Genomic DNA, 10,327 nt, shown 5'->3' with positions numbered 1-10,327 from the left:
CTAAACCCTGGAGGGGAGCCCAGTGGATACAAAGACTAGTGGTGGAGACTCAGAGGTGGCCAGAGAGAGGACGTGCTGCCAGCCAGCCTTTTTTTCTTTTGTTTTTAATAAAACAAAGATTTCTATGTCACCTGCCCACAACCACTTCCCAAAACCACAAAAGCAAAGTTATCAATGCTGTGTCTCCTTACTCCCTACACCCCTTTCAGGTCATACATTGCCCTTTCATAACTGAGTAACCCTTTTAGATCCCTTGGGATACTTGCTCAGCCCTGATTTGGAGGCAGAGGGACAGCAGATAAGAGGGAGGGGAGATTTCATTCTTCAACCCATTGGAAAAGGTTGGGCTTCATTTCTTCTTCAACCCATTGGAAAAGGCTGGGCTTCATTCTTCAACCCATTGGAAAAGGTTGGGCTTAGAAAGATCCACACTAGGAGTTGGAGGAGAGCAATCTGCTAAGTGTCCACAGTTCTTGGTGTTTCATAGCATGGCCGTGGCAAGCTGAGGTAAAGCCAAAGCTTCCTGGGTAGAGTTGCTTGTTGCATGAACTCAACAGATGGTTTTGGGGCCTTCCTGTCATATTTGAAATAAGACTTCTTTTGGCAGCCACTCAGTGAGACAATGAAATTCTCTAGCATCTGAGAGGCAGAGTTTGAAATGGTGCTTTGGGAAGCCCTGGGGATTGGATGGTGGTGGATAAGGAGGGTTTGGGGGCCCTCCCTGCTGTTCTTTAGTCTCATCAGGTTTGCTTTGTTCAGTGTCATTTGTTAAATCGGAGGGAAATTTCATTTGGAAAAAGAACAAAAAGCTTTGCTACTAAACATACACAGACACACACAGACACACACACACACAGAGGCAAACTCCTGCCTTAGATATTCTGCTCAAGGGGAAGTTTTTTTTTTTTTTTTTTTTTTTTGAGACAGAGCCTGAAGCTATCCCCCTGGGTAGAGTGCTATGGCATCACAGCTCACAGCAACCTCCAACTCCTGGGCTCAAGTGAGTTTCCTGTCTCTGCCTCCCAAGTATCTGGGACCACAGGCGCCCGCCACAATGCCCGGCTATTTTTTGGTTGCAGCCATCATTGTCGTTTGGTGGGCCCGGGCTGGATTCGAACCTGCTACCTTAGGTGTATGTGGCTGGCGCCTTAGCCACTTGAGCCACAGGCGCCGAGCCACTCAAGGGGAAGTTTAAGAGAGATCCTGGGGAGGGAGAGCTGAGGGAGTGAACAGGAAGACCCTTGAACTTGTCTGTACTATGATAGTGTGTTACTAGCAGCAGGTGTTCCCGGCAATTTTGAAAAGTATGTGTTCAGGTAAGGCTGGTAGACCCTTTTGGATGAGTGATTCTCAACTCTGCCTACATGTTGCAATCACCTGGAGAGCATTTAAAAAGTATCACTGCCTTGGTTGCACCCTACAGAGTCTCTCAAGAACCTTGGTTATCAGCCCAACTCTTGTTGCTAGTAATTCAAGACATATCCATACAGTAGCATTAGAATAATTATATACATATACATATATAAAATAAAAATATAAAATTTAGAGGGAAATGGCAAAATTATAGAGTTGAATTATTAAGTATGACTATAATGACATTTTTGAATATTTTCTCACTTTTATAGTCTGCTCATGAAGATGCAAGATAAATGGTCCTAGGTCTTCCTGTTGTTGAGAAAGAGAGGCCATAAAAAACTTCTATAATTTGAGTTTTCTATATTAATCAGAGAGATAATAACAAGATTTATAGTTATGATCTTTTACCGCCTCTTGGTTACAATAAAGGACAGTTCCAAGTGTTATTCTTTGGGTGAATTGTTTGATATCAAGCACTTGCTTCAAAAATGTGATGATAAGAGGTGTTGGTCATGGCCTTGGAAAATGCAAGGCTGTAAATGTCTGCTCTGCTTGAATAATGCTGTAAGAAAGCATTAAATAACTTCAGAAGCCATTTATTGTAAATTTACTCCAAAGTGTCTGTTATTCTTCAAGATGACAAAATTAAACAACCCACAATCAGCTATAATGTTCAAATTTAAAGCAAACATAGTAGCTTCTCACTTTTCAAGAGTTTGAAATGGATGTTTCCTAATTCTATCACTTTTCACCATTAACAATGATATGATGATAGAACCATAAAATAAATTGTCCTAAACAATCCTTCAAAACCCAGGGGAGTGCATCATGAAATACTTACAACATACACCCTTCGGAGCTCATAGGGTAAAGTTCTTTCTTCCCCCATGAAACTGCTTTAAGCATTCTTTCCTTGGGAACCATGGCCTTTGTGGTCATAAGCTAAAAGCTGCCTTGAACTCTGTGGGTGTAGGTACCCTTCTATCACTTGAGTGGAGGTGTCTGAGAGTAGAGAGTCCATTCCTTACCCCACAGACACTGGTTTATTTTGAGAATAGCACAGATTAAGAGGGATGTGTCTGAAATTTGAAAATAGTCTTCTTAGATTCAAATGTGGACCTGTCTATCCCACTTGAAAAAAACCCTCTGGGAAGAGATTGTTGAGAGGGGATGGATATAGGGAGACTGATGGAAGTACTGGGATGTTCTTGTCCTAGATAAGGTCCTCTGTCTGTGTTCTTAGGTCTCGAGAAGTTTTAGCCAAGACGTTGCAGGCAGAATTTTTCCATTCCTAGTAGTACTTAATAAGGCCGCTTATAAATGGAAATATTTATTTTGGGTAATAACTAAATAAATGTTCCAAAACATTTCCCTCTTCATTCAGCAAATAACATTTCCCATAGGGCAACAGGCAGGGGAAGAAGCGAACATTTATTGAATACCTAATTATAGTGCAGGTACTATGCTAAGAATTTTTAATGTATTTATCTCCGTTAATCCTTACAAATACCATGCAAAATATTATTCGACAGATTGAAAATTTAAGTTGCAGAGAAGCTAAGTAATTTTCCCAAAGTCATAGATCAGAAGAGTAGAGAAGCCCACATTCAAAATATAGCTTGCATCTGAAGTCCACATTCTTTTCATTACACCAAATTGCCTCTTTTGTAAGAAAATGTAATGTGCTAAACCACGTGAAACCAAATAAGTAACAGATTCACGAAGAGTTTAATGGGGGTCAGGGAGAGTGGGGCAGTGCAGTATGGTGGCTAAGTACAGGGACTGTGGAGTCAGCAAGACCTGAAGCCTAAACTCTTCACTCAGCAGCCCACTAAATTTGGGCAAGTTACAAACCTCATAGGAGCTATTTTAAGTATTAAATCGTAGAGTAAGAAATACAATTTTTTGCAGATCATGGCGCATAGTATGTGCACATAAATGCTGGCTATCATTGTTTTCATTTTTAGGAATTTAAAGACTCCATTCCAATACCCTTGCAGATGTTTAATAAAAGCTGGGGTCCAGAGAGTCTTGGTCAAGGACATAGTAACAGAACTAGAATTGAAACTCAGCTCTTTCAAGTGCTGATATATCCTCACCCTCTTTCTAAGACACTGTAGTTTACAGAAGATTTCAAGAGTTCTTGAAATAGTTATCTTAATGATCATGTTTTGCAAACTCCATGTAACAGAACATTGAAACTGGTACTATTCTTGAAAGGTCCAGGATGTGAACATTATTAGTAGCTAAATAGGCATTACTTCCTTTTCTTCCTTTCAAATAGAACCACAATATGGTCCATGTATCCACTTCTTCCCCATCTCCAGGGGTAAATTCTGTTTAGTTCAAAAGTGTGGTCCCTAAACTTTAGAATATATGGAAGACGTGTTAAAACTCAGACTGTTGGATCCCACCTGAAGCATTTCTGATTCAGTAGGTCTGAGGTGGGACCTAAGCATTTGCACGTCTTTTTTTTTTTGAGACAGAGTCTCACTATGTTGCCCTCAGTAGAGTGCTGTGGCGTTACAGCTCACAGCAACCTCCAACTCTTGGGCTTAAGTGATTCTCTTGCCTCAGCCTCCCAAGGGTCTACAGGAGCCCACCACAACACCTGGCTAGTTTTTGCTGAAGTTGTCATTGTTGTTTAGCTGGCTTGGGCCAGATTTGAACCCGCCAGCCTTGGTGTATGTGGCCAGCGCCGTAACCACTGTGCTACGGGCACCAAACCGAGAATTTGCACTTCTAACAGGTTCTCAGCAGCTTAAACTGCTGGTGTAGGGACCATGTTTTAAGAACTATCAGTGTCATACCCTGTTCTGGGGATGGACAAGTGTAGTAAGTTGGCACAATCAGACTAAGGCAAGGATTCATATTCCTTAGTTGAAGGATTTACTCTCTCCTGCTGTAGATGAATAATTAACAATGTTGCTCTAGTCTTCACTGTTAGCTTTAGCTGTCTTATCATTTTGAGGGAAGAATTAGCCTCAGTAAATAACCAGTGCTATAGATGGCAGAGCGGAGAAATGGACAGAGCCCAAGCCTCGGATGACATCACTGAGCTGGTGAATCAGCCAAGCCATGGGTTTGGTCTTCCTCTGTACTTTCTGGTATGAGGGGTTATGCAGATTTCCTTGTTGTTTAAGCTATTATAGTTCAAATCCAAACTTCTGTTATTTTGGCCACACTTTACCTAAACTCACATAAATTCCTAAGGCTCGATAAAATAAAAGCAAATGCATTTGAAGTAACATTTAACTTAATGCCAGCTTTCCTCTTCCAAATAACCGGTAACTTTCATTAATGACATAATACACATATAAATACAAATCTATTTCTGTGCTTTAAATCACAACAAGGGCTCAATAAAAGCACGACCCTATTCTTAATGTGCTCTTGATGTACTGTGGGCAGGAAAAACAATTCTCTCTCAAAAGATTTGACGTGATTAGTTAGTCTTATAGTTGTCAGTGAGAAACACGCTTCAGTACATCACTAAATTAGGAAATACTTGAAATTCTTAGACAAGATAAATTCCATCCAAGGAGGCTGATCCACATAGTCTTAACTATTGCCAGTTTGTTAGTGCTTCTTTTTGTTTTTATAAGTCTAGATAGGACCAGATGTGAAATAAATAATCCCAGCTTCTTTGTGGTTTTAGATTGTTACTGTAACTAATGACAACTACCTTAAGGATATTAAAAAGGAAAAAAAAAAAAAAAACCTCCCAGACTCCCAGGTAACATATTAGGTCCTTTTACTAGCATCACAGAACTGGAATATATATTTACCCTGTCCATTTCTTGTAGAAACTTGCCACTCATTGTTTATGACTGTAAGCAAATAACATTTTTGTCTGTGATTCTGATACATTACCATGTAAGGTTTTTCTGTGTGAAAGTGTATGAAAGGGTATTGTGTCCTAATCATTTGATTTTCTTTCAGAAAATCTGTTACCTAAAGACAGAGCCCATCGAAGTGATTTGGAAGGGGACCAATAACAAATTTTGAGCTTTTCTGTTTCCCCTAAGCCAAAGAACATGACAAGTGGTGGGAGTAGCGTTTGTTACTGTTTTACTCTCAGGGATTGTGCGAAGTGCTTCACGGTGCTTTTGATTTCATTCAATCATTAATTCATTCAACATATATTTTTTGGGAACACCTAACACTCACCAGTCTGGAACTACAGAATACTTTGTGCTAGAATGGTCGTCAGGGTGGAAAAGAGCAACAGTCTGATTTCAGATTCCAGGGTAAGAGTCATATTGCCCAGGAAGCAGGGGATGGAGAGGATAGGAATCGTGTTTCCTGCCGTTTTGTTGTCTGAGTTTCTGCTTCCAGTATGCTACGCTGTATCTCTCAAAGAGGATTTGCTGAAATTTCAATAAGGCAGTGGTAGGTGCTATTTTAAGTTTTCTTGGCTAAAAATTTTGAGGGGGAAACATAGTCAACCATTAAACAGAATTTTTTTTTTTTTTTGCAGTTTTTGGCCAGGGCCAGGTTTGAACTTGCCACCTCTGGTATATGAGGCCAGTGCCCTACTCCTTGAGCTACAGGTGCCGCCCTAAACAGAATTTTTACTACAGGTGTATTCAGTGCCTTTAACAAGCTTTCATGTTCTCCAAGAAGGAGCCACATTTTGCACTATTTCCTAAACTTGTCCATAACCTCTCCCCAGCCCACCAGTAATCTCACAGGAGGGTCTTACAGTCTTGGGGTTCCATGGCACACACTTCGGGAAAGGCTGATCCATGCTATTTTTGCTTTTAAAAGCTTCTCCCCCACCCCCGCCTCCTTTCACTTCTAAGCTTTTTAGGGCTTTGAAATTTCCAGGTTTTATCCTCCACTATTACAAATTCACTACCTTCCTGTCAGTCTTCCGTGCCTTCAACACATCTAGTTTTTCAGACCTTACAGACATTGCTAGTCAAATTTTGGACATCTATAATATAAACATTTAGTTTCTCAAACCCCCTGGGTCCTGGATGATGTAGTGGCCTCTGTCTACAGTGATTGAGGAAGGAAGGAAGAAGAGAAAGGACACAAGGAATGAGGTTAGAACCAGCAAGGGAAAATGTAAATTTCAGTAAGTAGATGAAAACTTGGCAGAGGCCTTCTGAAACACTGCCAGCTCCTGACTGAAACCAAAATGTATTCAAATTAAAGTCATGGATCATGTCTATGTTGGGATGCAAAATGAAAATGAAAACTTGGAAACTGCCTGCTTAATCTGATTACATTTCAAAGTCAAGTCCAATAATCTTGATCAGAGGAGATTTGGAAAGGGAGAGAATCATCATCTTTGGAAACTGAATCATGCAGTTTCACTATTTATGTCAGTCGAATGACTTAACCATTTCTAACCTGAATTTCTTTTGTATGAAATATGTAGCTGCCTCCTATTGTCAGGTGCTGCCCTGATGAAATCCAGCTGGAAAACAGTTGTGTAGGTGACAACAATAACAAAAGGAAACACCTCAACTCTATGTATCTTTCTCTCCTCCAAGTAAACACAATCCACCAGACCTCATCACTCTCTGGAAATGAGAAAAAGAGTAATAGTTAGCATTAAGAGTGTGTGTATATGTGTGTTTATGTGTCTGTGTGAGAGATGGAATTCTGTGATTTATAAATTTTTTTCTAAGAGAAATATTTTTTTCTTTTGAGACGGAGTCTTACTTTGTTGTCCTTGGTAGAGTGCCATGATGTCAGAGCCTCCGGAGTAGCTGGGACTACATGTACCCACCACGATGCCTGGCTATTTTTTAGAGATGGGCTCTTATACTTTGCTCAGGCTGGTCTCGAACTTGTGAGCTCAGGCAATCCACCTGCCTCTGCCTCCCAGAGTGATAGGGTTACAGGCATGAGCCACCGCACCTGGCCCTAAGAGAATGATTTTATACAAGCCAGAGTCCTGGTAGGAAACCAAATTCTCCATTCCAAATAGTTCAGCTGAAGAGGTTTTAATAAAGGGTCTATTTGCAGAGCCAGGGGCACGTGTAGAGGAGTCAGTGAGGATGCTAAGGTACCCAGGGAAGAGCTGCAGTGGGATACTGTCACCACTAGTAAGTGGAGGAGGTAGGGGGAGCAGAAGAGTCTCCAGCTGGAGAAGACCCAGAAGCTGGACTTGCAGGTGCAGGACACCAAAGCAAGAAGGAAGAATTCTCTCTCGCTCCTTCTTTCCTTCAGCCCTCAGTTCTCCGGCAGGTATCTCTCACCAGCCGAACCCAGATAAAGCCAGAGAGCAAGGGAGCCCAGGAGATGCAGAGCAACAGAGCAAGGAAGGGAGCCTCTTGGGGACCAGAGCAAGCCAGGATCTGAGGAACAAAGGGAGAGTATCCAGGCCTCCTGTGCCACACCGGGTAAAAACTGAACAAAACCCCCATGTGCCAATTAAGGGAACATTCTCCTTTCATATCAATGTCCAATCCCCTCATTTTATAGGTGAGAAAACTGAACACATTTTATGAGCTCTACGTGAGGTTTCAGCTCAATTGCGACTTCTGCTTTAACGCTCTCTCTTTCCATGCTCCCATTCTATCTTTTACAATCCCTCTGGGTTTACTCATTCCCTTACCTCTGTTTCACAATTCAAGTTCTCAGATCTCCTATGTCTCCTAGGGAAGGAAAAAGAGAGATGAAGATTTCCTCTGCAAGCAGACACCTGCCACCAACACTGGGCTATTTGTCTGAATAAGGAAGACATTCCCAGCAATGAAGTGCAAATCGCACAGAAATGAAAATGTGCTTATATTAAAGCCCAGCTACATGCCTTCATCCATGCTGGATGGATCTGAAGAACTGGCTCTCTGGGAGAAGTCTATTTGATCAGTCCAAATGCATCACAGGTGTTTTGTGTGACAATCTGTGTGGGTAATAATGGCGCCAAAATTTTGGTTTCGTTAGGGCCAATGGTGGCTTTGGCCACCCAAGGAATGAAGGGCACTTTAGATTTTAACACTTCAGGGTCAGCCTTAAGGAAAATTGGGAAATAGTTGGCCTGTGTCATAGGTGACTTTCTGCCCATATTTTCTTCCAAAGTTCTTTCTTTTCTGTCCTTCTAGTCCCATCTTATCCTAGAGCCACTCTCCCCTCTCCTTGAATGTGGCCCAGCATTTCAGACTATCCTTGACTGTCTGCTCAGTTGAAGCCTATCTGTTGTGTGGGTTTCCTCGAGTTTTCAGCAGACAGTCTGCTAAATAAAGGTGTGTCTAACCGTTTAGGGTGCAACTTAATATGTTAATTGTTCTTCCCAATTACTATCCCCATTTTCTCCTTCCTGGCCACTCTCTCCACATTTATAGTATCTCAGTCTGATAAACAGACCCTGTGCTGGAATATTCATATCGTCTATTCTAGTCAACTTATAACAGAGGCAGGAAAGGAAGATTGGTCTAGCACCACCACTCAGTTGAGATGCACAGGAAAGTATCTCAGAGCCTCTTTTCCTAAGACAGAAAAAGCCTCTCATCAGCTGTTGCCACTTCCGGATGAAATTCTGCCAGATGGGATGTGAGGCGAGGTAAACCTGTCTTTGGCCCTCAACAAACATCACGTTACCAGAGATTCACCCACATTTTCAGGAAATCTTTTCTGTCTATGAATCATTCAAACAAAGATCTTTCTGGTAGGTTTTAATTTCACAGTACCATAGAACACTTGCTAAAGTTACTTTTCCCTTGCTTATAATGACTAGTAGTATCTGTATCAGTATTAATCATCATCCTATTTTTTTTGGCTGACAGGTTAAATTATTTAGTTATAGAAGCTGTCATCAATAATCCTCAAACTGTAAATTTTACAATCCAGATGCATTTTCACTCTGCCCACTCAATCCCATTGCCAGCCCTCTGCCCCCAGCCCTGCGGGGACATTCTTCACCCAAGAGTGTGCTCTCCACAGTGTCAGTGATAATCCATCCCAGAGCTACACCAGGAGGACTGGCCAGAAACCACTTAGTCCAGGAAAAAATCTCTCATCACCACCTTCAGGCCAAGTCCACAGAGGCATCTACACATGAGGATGCTGACTCACAGTAGGGACTTAATAAATGATTGTTGATTCTAAATCCAAATGTGGCTGAGCAGTGGTTTACAATGAAACAGACATGCAGAGACACTTTAAAATTGTAGAACATGGAAAAGTCTGCATTAGTCATCAGGGAAATGCAAATTAAAACCACAATGAGATAGCACCACACACCCACCAGAATAGCTAGAATTTAAAAGACTGGTGGTAACACAAATATTGGCAAGGATGTGAAGCAACTAGAACTCTCATATTCCACTGGTGGGTGTGTGAGTGATAACAACTACTTTGGAGAGCCTGTAGAGTATGCGCTGACCCTGTTCCCAGAAATGCCACCTCTGAAGAATATCTACACACGCACCAAGAGTATCTACACATGCATTCAAGAATGCTCCCAGCCCCATTCTCTGTAATAGCCCTCACTGGGAACAATCGAAAACATCCGTCAGCTGTGTGTATTCACACAGCAAGGACCTTATGAGAGTGAACAAAGTACAGTTGCAAAAAGAGACATGGACGGACTCCAGAAACATAATGTTGATAGAAAAAAGCCGGACATGAAAGTATATATTCCATATGATTCCCACTTATATGAAATTTAGCAGGCATAGATAAACTACAGCATCATGAAACGAAACAGAAGTCATCCTTGGGAAGAAGAGAGGAGGTGGTGATTGGAAGTGGGTCTAAGGAGGCTTCTGGATGTGTCAATATATTTAATTTCTCGAGCTGGTGGCAGTGTTGGCCTTGTGACAATTCACCGAGCTAATCATATTTTTGTTGTCTCCACTTTTTCATGTGTGTGTTATACTTCAGTTAAAAAAAAAGTTATAATTGCAGAACTGATAGAACTGACTCAGGTGGAGGAAGCCTCCTCCTCCTTGACCCTTTTGGTTCATCTTATCTCCTTCAACAGTTGCCTGGATTCTTCTCAGTTCCCAGTAAG

This window comes from Otolemur garnettii, unplaced genomic scaffold, assembly GCF_000181295.1.
Source record: "Otolemur garnettii isolate 467f Iridium unplaced genomic scaffold, OtoGar3 scaffold00028, whole genome shotgun sequence".
Taxonomy (NCBI): Eukaryota; Metazoa; Chordata; class Mammalia; order Primates; family Galagidae; genus Otolemur; species Otolemur garnettii.
This window is presented reverse-complemented; position numbering follows the sequence as displayed.